We start from the raw sequence: 13,197 nt of genomic DNA on the forward strand, positions 1-13,197 counted from the left end.
ATGTTGTACCAACGATGGCAATTTAACAAACCGCATTGTACCAACGTTGGACAAACTTTATTATCTAATTTTGATCAGAATTCCAGCGTTAGGCCAACGTAACAAAAATTTAGTAGGTATTAGTATGTTGGAGTAACGTTGTACCAACATTGACATATTAACCAAGTATGTTGTACCAACCAAGGCCCATTACGTTGGGCAAACAGTGTACCGATGAGCAAAATGACATTGGGCCAACGTAAATAGCCAACAATGGGCCAACATAACCAGCATTGTTGGGGCATTGTTATCATGCTATCTGGGATGCTCTTATTCCAATATAAAGAGTAAAATGAGTTCAAATTTTTATTACATCCCCCGAATTTTTGACATCCTGGGCAAAAAATCAATCTGCTATATAACTTGTCTCATTATGTAACTCTTGATTAGCATTTTTACTTTTAAAAGTTGATACATAATCATTCAGTTATTTAAAAAGAAAAACAATCATTTAAATAAACTCTAGAATTTCTTAGTTGAAACTGATTTCAAAGCACATACGGTTGTTGACCATGTTTTTAAATTTGCACAAACAGTTCTTAAAGATCATGGAGAGGTTGTGAACTTGTAATATAATATGAGAGCCATGATTCATAATGAAAGGTTCAACTTATACATTGAGTCTCATCATCTCCTACAAATACAATTGGTACATTTTTGGCATTTTCAATAATGGATGGTACATCATTACAGTCAAATTCACTTTGGATGAAAATCTGTCGCACGGATGCACATGTCAGGTCAATGCTGGATGTGGTGTCGAAATACGACAAACGTAACACATGTTTGTCAATACATCCAACAAATCTGCTGTTTTTATACCAATTGCAGCTTTCGTTATCACATTCCTCATATAAAAACACATCTTTTTTTAGAACAAATTTACGTTAAAATATTAAATAACGCAAACAAGAAAAGCATGGTCATCATGATTACCAGGTAAGCGCGCGAATAAATAATCAGATGTCGAACCCGATGTATAACCTGATATAAAATATTAAGTTCACCTTAATATTTTCGATTTAAAAAAAATAGTATCAGTCTTTGACAATTGATGATAATTTTATTGTACATGAAACTGTCTGTATTTCATTGCTTATAAAAAGGGGTTTACTGAAAATTGAACGTTGAAAATGTGTCTTTTATCGCATGATGCCAAAATTTTATTATTGATAATTTAGAAAAGGGTTCGATAAAATATTAGCAGAGTTGTTTACAGCAATATGCTGTTCTAATGCCCTAGTGAAATAAAATTCTGTAAAACTTATCTGAATGAAGTTTTCAAAATATGACAAAAGACTTCATATATAGAATTCATATATTTAAAAAAAGGGGGATGGGTGGGGGGGGGGTATGCAAAACAATTATTTGTTATCGATCTCAATGTATTTACACTAGATTATGTTAATAAAAAATCACATAATGTTATTAAATCTGTTCCCACGAATTCAAGCAGAGGTTAACTTAATCTACTCTGGGTGTGTTGATATGAGTGTTCGGTGATGTCTTTTCTCCCATTGTCGATGTAAGAAAAGCAGCATTGTAGGTGTAGGTTCAAGTCATGATCGTACTAAAAATATTTTGTTTACTTCAAAGTTGTTTACCTCACAAAAATGACCGAGTAAGCATTATGTAGAGGGTGGTGAATAAAGTTTGCTGGTGGGGTGATAGTTCATGCAAATTGTTAAAATCAACAGCTTGTGATGACTCCAAGAAAACGATCGAAACGTGTTGTGGATCTAGATTGGGATGATGAACGATTTATGTATTCTCTATATAATATTGAGCTGTAATAGTTGGGAAAAATTAAGAATATGGTCGAGTGTAAAGAAATGTTAAGTCGAAAAATTGTCTTCACACATATACATTAATGGGTTTAATGAGTTTTTATAACGTTTTCAATTTTGTTAAATTGTAGAACTGTAACAGTTGTGGGAAAGTAAAAATGTCATTGAAAGAATCACAAAATATAGAAGAAAAATATTCTTTTTCACGCAAACGACCTTTTCAACAAATCAGACTATCATTTTAACGAGTTTATGAAATTAAAAGAGCAATGTGAAAGCATGCGCAATTATATAAAAAGTATAACAACAACACATTGTCTCAGTGTATAGACATTTTTGGGTATACTTCAAAGTGTTTTATGTTAATGTCAATTTTGTTATATTACTTGAATTTTTGAAATGAGAAAAATACCATCAGCGTTTAACCCCTTTGTGAAAATCAATAAAATCTTCGTTCAATATTTTATTAAGTAAGCAACGTAACGTTAATGGTTTTTAAAAAATGAATGACTTAAAAAAACTTGATTACGTTATTAGAAAAATTTTATGAATTTGACAGAATGCATATGATTATTAAGTTTATGAAACTAAGAGTCCTTCATTCATATATGAATATATACATATTATTCAAATATATTAAAATAACTACACAGTTTCCTTCGTTTACAATAAAAAGTAGAATCTAACGAGACATTGGGTTTGCTCATCATTTGTCAATTTTATAATGTCCGTAGGAGTAGCTGTCAACTCCAAATGGAGCTAACCACCATCACTTATCATCGAAAGGTGCCAATGATATCTTATTAATGGATTTCAAATATAAGATATGATTGTCACTACGGATGTTCTGCATCTTATCTCGACATCGTTGTTGTTAAAAAAGGCAGCTCTTGTAATAGAGATGGGTTAATTCCTTGGCGACGATAGCTTTGGTAATTCCCTTTGCCTTTTTTACCTGCGTTTTCTTTTCGTCGTAAATCAAAAACGAATACATTTTAGCTCTCAATCCCTCAAATTCTTTAACCGGATACCCTGCAAATATAGTTACAACAGCATTAGTTCAATCGTTTAAAGTACGCAGAAACAATCAACTTTCCGCATTAGTTAAATTTAATACATACATACCTCCGGTTTCGTCTTTCATCTTCCCAACTACTGTCTTGTGTGTCTCGCTATAAATGAAATGGTTCTTTGGGTAGTTGGATGTATCAAATAACTCTTTAATTCGAACCATGTCTTGATACAAATCTTCCGTTTGAAACTTGTAAAACAAGGTATCGGTGTCAGTCATCAGCAAAGTTGCCCTGCCACCATACTATTTCTTGACATATCCATAAATAACATTGATACATGAATAGTTTGGAGAGGTCTAAAACAGTCATTCCCGTGTAGATTGGTTTGTTGAGTAGCAATTTAACATTCCAACCAAGTGTTTGTTAAAAATTGTAAACTTTTCAAAACTTGGTTTGGCTACCATTTTTTGTAAGCCCTTTTGGCTATTCGCCAATATTTCGTATATTCTCCATTGTTTTCCTAAAAAGAAATGAGAAAATAAAAATTATAAAAAGTATGATTAATTACTTTGAACGAAATTGTTTTTGTATTTAACATTTATTTACCCGAACACTATGTTGTTGTAGTCTTTGTACAATTTCACTTCGAAATCGCTCTTGGGTTGTCGTCTTTTGTTGGTGTTGTATTCAATGTAGGGTTTGAGCCATGCATTTTGTTTGAAGCGAATGACTCTATGAATTTGATCAAGCAAAAGTCCTTCTTGAAGGTATAATTGCAGGTAGGAAGAGTTGATATTAATTTTTTGGTTGTGGGTAACCTATCATGCTATGTCAAGGGGAGTTGTTGTGGGTGTTCTTAGCTGAGTGATGAGGGATGTGATTACGTGAGTCCTATCCTTAGTAGTGAGGGGATAGTTACGTGTGTTCTAGCCTGAGTTATGAGGGGGGTGGATGCGTGTACAGTAGACCTTGTAGTAACGGGAGTGGGAGAATGTTCACAACTGAGAAAAGATTGGTGACTGTGTATTGCTAGGGATGGATGCTTGAGTATGTAACGTAGTAGTAGGTATGTAACGGAGTGGTAGTTATTGGGTGGATGTAAATTGTGTTGTCAGTTTAATGACGAACGTTGCTCCCGTCGAGGTTGAACGGTGCGGACTCGTGTCCACAGTATATAAACTGTGGTTTCATCAATATTCGTTGAATACCAATTTTCATTGATTTCGTTCTTTAGTTTATCTCTGAAATTAAATATTCATTAAACTGCAATTTTTACTAATGTTTTGTATTGATAGGGTCATTGGCCACGAATTTACGTATCCTTGAAGCTGTGATTTGCATTTTATCCACGAAAATTGATACCCTTGAATATTAATGAAACCACAGTAAGTAGTAGAAATAAACAGAAACAAAATCCCAAAGTAACAATAAAAACAACAAGGAAACAAACATGATAAGGAAAAAAAGGAATCAGGACAACACAACACTAACTGAACAATCAATGACTTACATTCATTCGTTTCCCCATGCATCATAACGGTTGGTGTTACTTCTGAAAAAAAAATATCAAAAAGTCATACATATTTCAATAAAAATAACGTTATTATATTATTGTATTGAACACTTGCAAATAATACAACAATTATGTACCTGGTGGACATATTGGTTCGCTGTTGATGATTTTACAAGACATTGCGGTCGCGTAATGAAATGTGAGATCACGAATCACGCATACATTCCTTTGTCATCAGTGTTATTTAACAAGGTAGCGATTGGTTTAAAGTATGTAAAACTGACAGGAGGCGGAGTTTTCCCACAAGACAGTACTTCTAATGTTTAGAGAAAGATAGAAAAGATAGATAGAGAGGATGGATTTATATGAGGCAATCCCCACCCCGTAAAAAGAAATGGAAATTGAAAAATTATTAAAATCACATAGTAAATTTATTGCAAATATGCCTCGCCCCCCATCCCCCTGGCAAACACAATTATCATTTGGACCCCCCCCCCCCCCCGGGTGAACCTGTATCCAGCATCACAATTTCCCGAATGTTATTCTCCAAACAAAAATGTACATAATTTTCAATGGAAGCACATGAACCCTGAATTAATAACTGTCCGATGGGTTCACTGGAAATGATTTGTTTCTTATAACACTGTACAGTTACAACTTAGTCTGTGTCGGACAATTTCACCACTGCAAAGCGAACCTAAGGCACTAGGCTGACAAAAATCACATACCGCTGATATGTTTTCGATTAGAAGAGCAGAAATTATAAAACAAAACATTTTGAAAGAAAAATACAAAAATGAACGGTTTAAGTTGTTATCTGAATGGCTTGAATGTGACTGTTTTCATTTAACAAAAGAAACAAAGGAATCCTAAGGATTCTTTATTGGCGTATAAACAAATTAAACATAGTTATGAATCTGATGCATGTATAATCAATTATATATTACCACTTGCAGTGTCTATTCCACATGGAAGAGCATAAACTTGATCTGCCTTCAAGTTATCCAACAAAAGTTGTTGGGAGAGTAGGGCTTCTTGGATGCAAGGTGGCGCTTCTTTTTTTCATTTGCTGCAATTAAGTTCATCAAAGTTGATGCAATTTAGTTTTTTAAAACAATATAAAATAAACCTACCTAAGTTATGTTTTGATTATTTGTTATAACTTAATCATTATTTTTTGTAAGCTATATACTGTATAAATAATTTAAATAAAACTTTCAATCAAATTTAGCAAGATATACTAGTATTTTATCTTTCTGCTTGATGTTCTGTACTTTTTTTACTTTCTGGAATAGTTCTTTGAGAATTGACATTTCCTCTAAGAAAAAAGAGCAATTAATCGATCTAAAAATTATACACCATATTTTACTGCAATTTTATGAAGAAAATATATTTATGCAAATCATATCAATCCATATCCCAAAATAAGGGGCCCTAATTTATCCATTCTTTATTCACATTCGGTTTCATCAATTAATTTACAGTCTTTATGTATGTATAAAAAATATACATGTCAAATTACAAACAAATCTTAAATGATTTAACACAATGATGAGAAACTATAATATCTGAATTAAAAATTATGGCAAAGTCTGTTGTAAAGAAAAGTTTACTTTATAAATCTTGATTTTAAAATCCTTGAAAAAATATCGTTTGGGGTTGCAAATCTTCTGATTGAAGTGTTACAACTATATACTTATGCATATATCTTTATATGAATGGCATGAAAATTGACGAGTTGTAAATTTTTTTGAGTTTGGTCATGTAAAAAAGCGATATATGTATTTCTATCTATAGTCTAGGCTTTTCCATTTGTTGACTTGCTTTTGAAGTTATTTCCCTTTGTGAAAGTGTGTAAAGACGTCTGTATAACTGTCATGTTATCCAGTTAAAACTATACTAATATTTGCTTGAAGCATCTTATTAGTTTGTGATTATCCAACATATTGCGATAGCCATGATGAGAAGGAAAAAAATCTTACATATTCAATAAATTGTTTGCCTTCTCGGTTGTGGTTCTTCCTGGCCCGTCCAGCTTCCCGAACAACAAATGTTCCCGCTTGGACACCTCCTCCACTAAAACTACCTCCTCCTTTGGGTCCCAGTTCATCTTCCGTTTTCGTTTTGCTTTATCATTATCGCTAATGCTATCCATGTTCATGATTATTATAATGTTTACGATGCAGACGATAGGAATCTTCGAACGAAGAAGAGTTCCACTTTTAACAATTCGGTCGAAAAATCGCGGGACTTGCTATGAGGTCTAACCTAAGACAAATCTTATCTAAGTTTTATCTTAGATTGTTTTACGATCCACTTAAGTAAGCAATCCTAACTAAGTCTTAATCTTAGATCTAAGACAAAATTCGCACTAAAAGTTAGGACAGTTTCATGATCCCGGAGCCAGTATCTCCAATAGTGACTTATCTAATCCCTGATACATTATCATCCTTATTGCAGGTCCAGTTAAGGATCTTCTAATAGCAAAGTCTCTCTGTTCTCTAGTATAACCAGAATCCTCATCAGCATTTTTACTTCGTATTTCCATACATCATAAGTGATTTCTCCTTTGTTTTAATTTCCTGAGCACACATTTATTATTACTTGTATACCATGATCCATATAATGATATCTATGCTGAGTATAATGAATCGTATACATGTATATAGTTTATCTAAACTTACATCCATATTCATCATCACTATTCATGGGATTCCCATTGTACTCTGAAATAACGCTGTCATCATCTTGCTGCTGTTCAAATGCTGGCTTTTCTTGAGAACCCACATCAGATGTACTTTCACCAGTTGAAATGATATCTGAAAATGTTTTGAAAATTCAAGATTTGTGCAAGTGTAAATCTTGTACGTAAATCGACGTAACATTCCGTTTCACAAGAATGATACAGTACATCCCAGTTTGATCAAATAGTGTCTTATATTCATTTGGATCATCATAAAAATATTGTTTGTAAACAGGTAGTAACAGCTGAAATTAACTAAATTTTGTATTTCTCTAAATTTCAAAATCTTTGAAAATGCAAATTAATAATGCTAGCTAAAATGAGGTGCAGAAAAGTATGCAGCCAAATGAAATCTATTTCGTTTAGGAATTAACACCAAGTCAAAGTGTGTGAAGGTAGGATTGGACTTGCTTTGCAAAAGAACTAATCAAAACACCCTTAAAAATTTGTGTATTGTCTAATGAAGTCTATAAATGACTTTCCAATTTGTAGCTATAATTACATCTGACGCGTTCTGTCTGGTGCATGCTTTGACATCAAAATCAAAATCAAAATAACTTACCATCCAACTGAATATCGGAAAGTTTTCTTCCCACATAATGGGGCACTATTCCAAAATCTTGAATCAACAAAATCTTTGCTACTTCTGTTCTTTCTAGTACATCAGATGTTTGTCTGTAATGGTGTAAATGCACATCCATATTATGCCCAAGGTGTTGTATGATCCAACTCCTCTCAGCTTCACTGGTATCAAGAGCCTGTTCATAAAAGTATGTACTTGTAGTGTAAAACATAACATGGTAATACTGTTTACTAGCGTGCATTGCAAATCTACCCTTGCAATGGCATGAGAAAAAAGAAAATATATGATTGAGGGGTGTGGGATGATCCAAAGCGCACTTGCCAAACTGAGCACTTGATGCATCTTGACATAAGCAACAAAGAAATATAATTATGGTTTACCAGTGAGAAAGTGAACTGTTTTCAATATATTTGACCATTTATAAAACAACAATTTGTCCAACCAACCACAGATTAAAGAGTATGGAAAGGAGATTGATTTTTACCTGAACCATGGTGGCCATATATTTCCTCATATTACTTGTACGAATAAGGCTTGGACTTGACAGCCCAGCCTCTTGAGCAACAATTGATATGGCATCATACCCCCTAAATACACCTCCAGCTGCAATAAAAAATCAATGGAGAAATAAAATACATCTAGCCATTTAAGATTATTTTTTAGCTTATTGCCAAAAATTGTATAACTGGTAACCTATTTATAATATTTAAATCTTTCAATTTAATGCTGTCCAGCCAGCATGAAATTGTCAAGAACAATATCTGGCAAACCTTTGGCTATGTTTGTTTCTGCTATTGTATGAAAAGGATAAGAACTGTTTTTGGTCGTCTTATGGCAACTTAAAATTTGTTGAATAGATATTTACCAGTACCGACAGAAAACTGCAAAAATAAAAAGTTTCTGGAAATCTTTTGGCAGCTAATAGTTTGCTACTCCTATTAAATAACTGCAAAACATGCAGTTTTGAATTAAATTGCAGAAAATTTGCTGCAATTAATTTATTCTAATAAGGTAAAGGATTATTTCACGAATTATTGAATTCAGTGGAGAGGATAGCATAATTTACTGTTCACAGGCAGTCAAGCTATGAATTATCTGAATCCCCCATTTTATGTATAACTGATTTATAAACATACAAACTCTGCATTTACTTTTGCTACCAAAAAGGTATGGAGATTCAACTGGAATGGAACATGCCTTTTGGACTATCTTGCTTGCAATAAAACTTAAAGCCTGGCGCGTTTCCAGAGGTAAAATAACTGGAACACATCTTCCAACCTAAAATAGAAACTCGAGGACTTAAATCATTGACTTATTGTTCTACACTGAGTGGCCAAAAGAATTGCAACAAACATGGTTGATGTCATCGCTGTACGTAGGCATCGTTTTGGTATTTATATTCTATTTTTATCGGGATAGACAAAATACGAAAATATTATTTTTAAGTGCATTTTCTAATGGAGATAATTATCATTTACAAACCTTTCCTCGTATCTAAACAACTTCCTGAGTCATTGAAAGGTGTGCTTCGAATGAAGTCAGCTCTTTCATCAATTGTACCTGAACATCATCTTGACCAGTTTTTCTCTGATTGTAAGCCTTTAATCTGATTAAAGAAACATTGCATATCAACATCTAAAATGCAACAAGAAGCTATGCCTTTAAATTCATACTTTTATGAATGGTCTCTCCTCATATTTCTAAAACCAACCTCCCTGCACAGAACAAAATACACTTTAACATATTTTACTGTTTAGATTTAATGTAGATCATAAGTGATTTCTCCAAAATTTATGTGATTCAGCCACTTCGTTTTTACGAGGATTACAATATTGTTCAATCTTTCTAAAAACATCTTGAGGGTGGTTCCTATCTTTGCCATGTGCCCATTTAAAGTGATCATAAATTTTCAGAAGTCGCTCACCACCAGTCGATAATTGTTGCAGTTTGAATTCCTCGGGAAATTTCGCTGTGTCGCTTGCTATGAGGTATATTTCAATCTGACGCTTCCATGTCTTATAGTTTTCCGATACATTAACAGAGAGAATGTTTAATTCAGACGGTAAACGTAAGTTTCGATTTTTCAAAGCACAATTACTGGCGCTTCAGCATTCTCCTCAGGGGGGCGCCATACTTTCACGATAGTCGCACGTGTAGAGTGTTGATTTTGGCAGAATTTTAGAGAAAATACAAACTTGTGCATTAGAAATCATATATATATATATACCAGTGTTCGAGAGTCTATAGATGAGTTTTCACCGCTGACACCATGTTGATACGTGCCAGAATTAGTTATATAGCATACACAACAGGACACGGCGTTAACTGCGTAACAAAGATTTATCTAGAACAACACATGCACACTACACATGAAACAAATACTAGTATGGTAACAGGTACACAACATAATTCGACATATTACAATTAATCAACAATGAAATAGGTCAATTAGTTTGGAGAAACCAGAAAATAGATACGCCAGGGAGAAAACAGAAAATATGTAGGAATTGGAATGGCCCTTGGGTAATAACAAGAAGATTAGTGAGGTACTCTACAAAATCGAGCATAATAGCTAACCTGGAGTTGTTGTCCACGGAGATAATTTGATTATACAAAGGGAAAAATTGCTTACAGAACTACCAAATTTAGAGTTTTTTAAAAAAATACTGACAATCAAGATAGAGAAGAACGTGAAGATACTGAACCAGGATCTACGTCAGACACAGAATCGGAGTCGGGCGCCGAATTACGATCGCGTAAGGACGCCGAATTACGATCGGGTACGGATGCCGAATTGAGATCGGGTACAAAATCTGCAATCATTATTGAAAGAGATTTGGAAGGATCAATAAAAACCAGAAAAACTGAAAGATTACATGGAGAAGTTAGAGATGGACGATTAGGTGTCAGTAATATGTAGACATTGCGCAAAAATCTTGGCGAGCGTGAAGAACCTGAAACGACATGAAAATCAAAGACACAAGAACATCGTGAAAGTCAGAAAGTGCCATTTGGAAAACTGTGGAATATATACATTTAGGTTAGAATATCTAGTGTCACATCTCAAAAGATTTCACGAGAAGAAACACGACGATGCAAAGAAATTGGCCAAAACTTCGATTATAAAACTCAGAGGAAGTTGGAACAACAATGCTAAAGTTAGGGCATACCAAAAGAAAAGAATGATGGACATGGTGAATATCAATGTCCGCTAGTATCAGAAAAAGAAGGAAGAATGGAAGACATTGTCCAAGTTGATGTTACAGAAGATGAGCAGGAAACATTGGATTTTGATATCCTGGATGGAACCTGGCATGATACCGTATTTGAGGGGATTTTTGGTGAAGAGAAAGTAAATGGAAAAGTCTCGGAGGATTCCAGTGATAATATGGAGAGGCGGCTGTTGGAAGCAGAAATGATCGAGGAGGACGAGGCCGTGGACCATGATCCAACTGAAGATTTGCAGCGCTAGGAGCCTGGTTCAGCGACAGACGTCTCAGACGTGGTTGAAACGATAACAATAAATCTTATAACACAAGAAGAATTACACCAACTGGCATTTGAACAGTGAAACGAAACCATCAAATTTCGACTTCAAGATTCATCAAACCCCATTAAATAGACTGGGCGAACTTCTTTACCTACTTGCAAAGTGAATTAATCGAATACGCTAGATAGTAACATAAGCGATTCAGTGATACAGATGGACTTGACTGATGAACTGGGAAGGAAATGCTGCCGAGAGATCAGAGACTATACTTTGTGACTGCTAAATATCATGGTGCTGTGAATCGGCGTATACAGGTTTTTTTTTTTAATTTTTATAATCATTGGTTCTTTTGCATGTACCGGTATGAATTTGTTTACAACGTTCTAGTCACTAATTAGTATGTCATATTTTTTTTTATAATTTGAAACAGGGTTGTGTACATTTTATTTTCTTTCCTTTAATAGTCTCATTTTTGTTTGATGGACATTGGAAGTCCACAGTTTGTAAGGAGGGACCAATGTAGTGTTTTTTTTAATGAAAAAGTTATGTTATATTTAATGCATAATAAAGATATTTTGTTTTATTTGTCGTTATATAATCACCAGGTAGACTAATGACATCCTAACGACATTTGCTGTCTTAGGCAGGGCCTAATTATGTTATCATTGTAGATACATACTTATGTGTTTTAAGTACAATTAAAGAGTTTGCGTGTACATGTAACAAACCTGTCAAATGCAGTTACTGAATTATATATAGCTAAATGTACTGCTATGTTCAGAAATGCATTTATTTCTATGCTGGACTATGAAAGATCGCTTTAAAATCTTAACAATGTGATACACGTTTTTCATGATTCCAAGTGAGAAAAGCACAGACCTGTCATACTATTTCAGAAGGAAGAAGATTAACATCAGCAATACTTAACCTGTAGGCATCATTAGTATTATAACAATAAATAGAAATCTTTGTTAAAGTACATATGTATGGTCATTTTAAAGACAAAAACGATTACATACTAATCACCGCTATAAAACTAATTTTCTGTTCCTGACTGAACCCCCTTACATTTTATATAACGTGTGTGCTGGGTGTATTCCTCATACTCAATAGTACAGTATATAATAAAGGGGGTCAGAGCCAAAGGAATATCGAATTCGGTATAACATGTAATAAAAAACTGTACTGTAAATTGAGCTGATATATTGTCCCATTCATGTATGTCATCCGGTAATTGTTCACGCATTTATTTCTTTATCGTGTTACATTATTGCAAAATAATACTAATTAAACAACTCCTATTTGCAGAGAATACCAAAAAACCCAAACAGATCAACGATGATTTTTTTTTGGGGGGGGGGGGGGAGGGGTTAACCATTTTAATTTCACTTATTTGATCAAAGGTATGGACACAAAAACCAAAATCTAAACATCGGTGTTCTCTTGATTTACTTTAAAATGCTTTTTTACACTTAAATGTACCTCCATATTGATCTCTTCCTCTGTTGAGTATTCTGACAGATGTGACGTAATACACAGCCTGCAGATCCACCCTCCACCACGGATTGGTGTCGCCATCACCTGTAACTGTACGCTTGTGTACAAGATGATTTGTTCCTCTGTTGCCATCCACTGCATACGCGGCGTTATAGTCAGATTGTGTTGATGACTGTTTGGCAGGTTTACCTATTGCGATGTTCGGCAGAACTGTCAACAATATTACAACAAATAGGATAGTGATAAAAAGATATTATTTACTATATTGATAGCTAAACTTGCTTTCATTGATAGAGCTGTCATTAAAAATTTTCGAGGATAGCTAAATGACTTGTATTCAACACCTTTTAGCATCAGTATGTTACATGTTGAAAATTGTAAACGGGTTCCGTATGAACAAGAGTAAAGTTTGGAATGAAAACACCAAAATTTGATTAAGTTATGCATACCTGATAATACATTTTATATATTTTTACGGTAGGAATACTATTTCCTTTTAACTAAGCTACTGTGTCATCGAACGTTGTATAGT

The 13,197-nt window shown here is 33.9% G+C and overlaps 2 pseudogenes; both read right to left on the reverse strand.

Annotated features, from left to right (window-relative positions):
• Nucleotides 1-2,532: 2,532 nt before the first annotated feature.
• LOC128172734 (uncharacterized) lies at nucleotides 2,533-3,208 on the reverse strand (annotated as a pseudogene).
• Nucleotides 3,209-7,643: 4,435 nt separating this feature from the next.
• On the reverse strand, nucleotides 7,644-9,313 carry LOC128172732 (uncharacterized; annotated as a pseudogene).
• Between the last annotated feature and the right edge of the window lie 3,884 nt (nucleotides 9,314-13,197).

The sequence above is a fragment of the Crassostrea angulata genome, chromosome 2 (genome assembly GCF_025612915.1).
Source record: "Crassostrea angulata isolate pt1a10 chromosome 2, ASM2561291v2, whole genome shotgun sequence".
Taxonomy (NCBI): domain Eukaryota; kingdom Metazoa; phylum Mollusca; class Bivalvia; order Ostreida; family Ostreidae; genus Magallana; species Magallana angulata.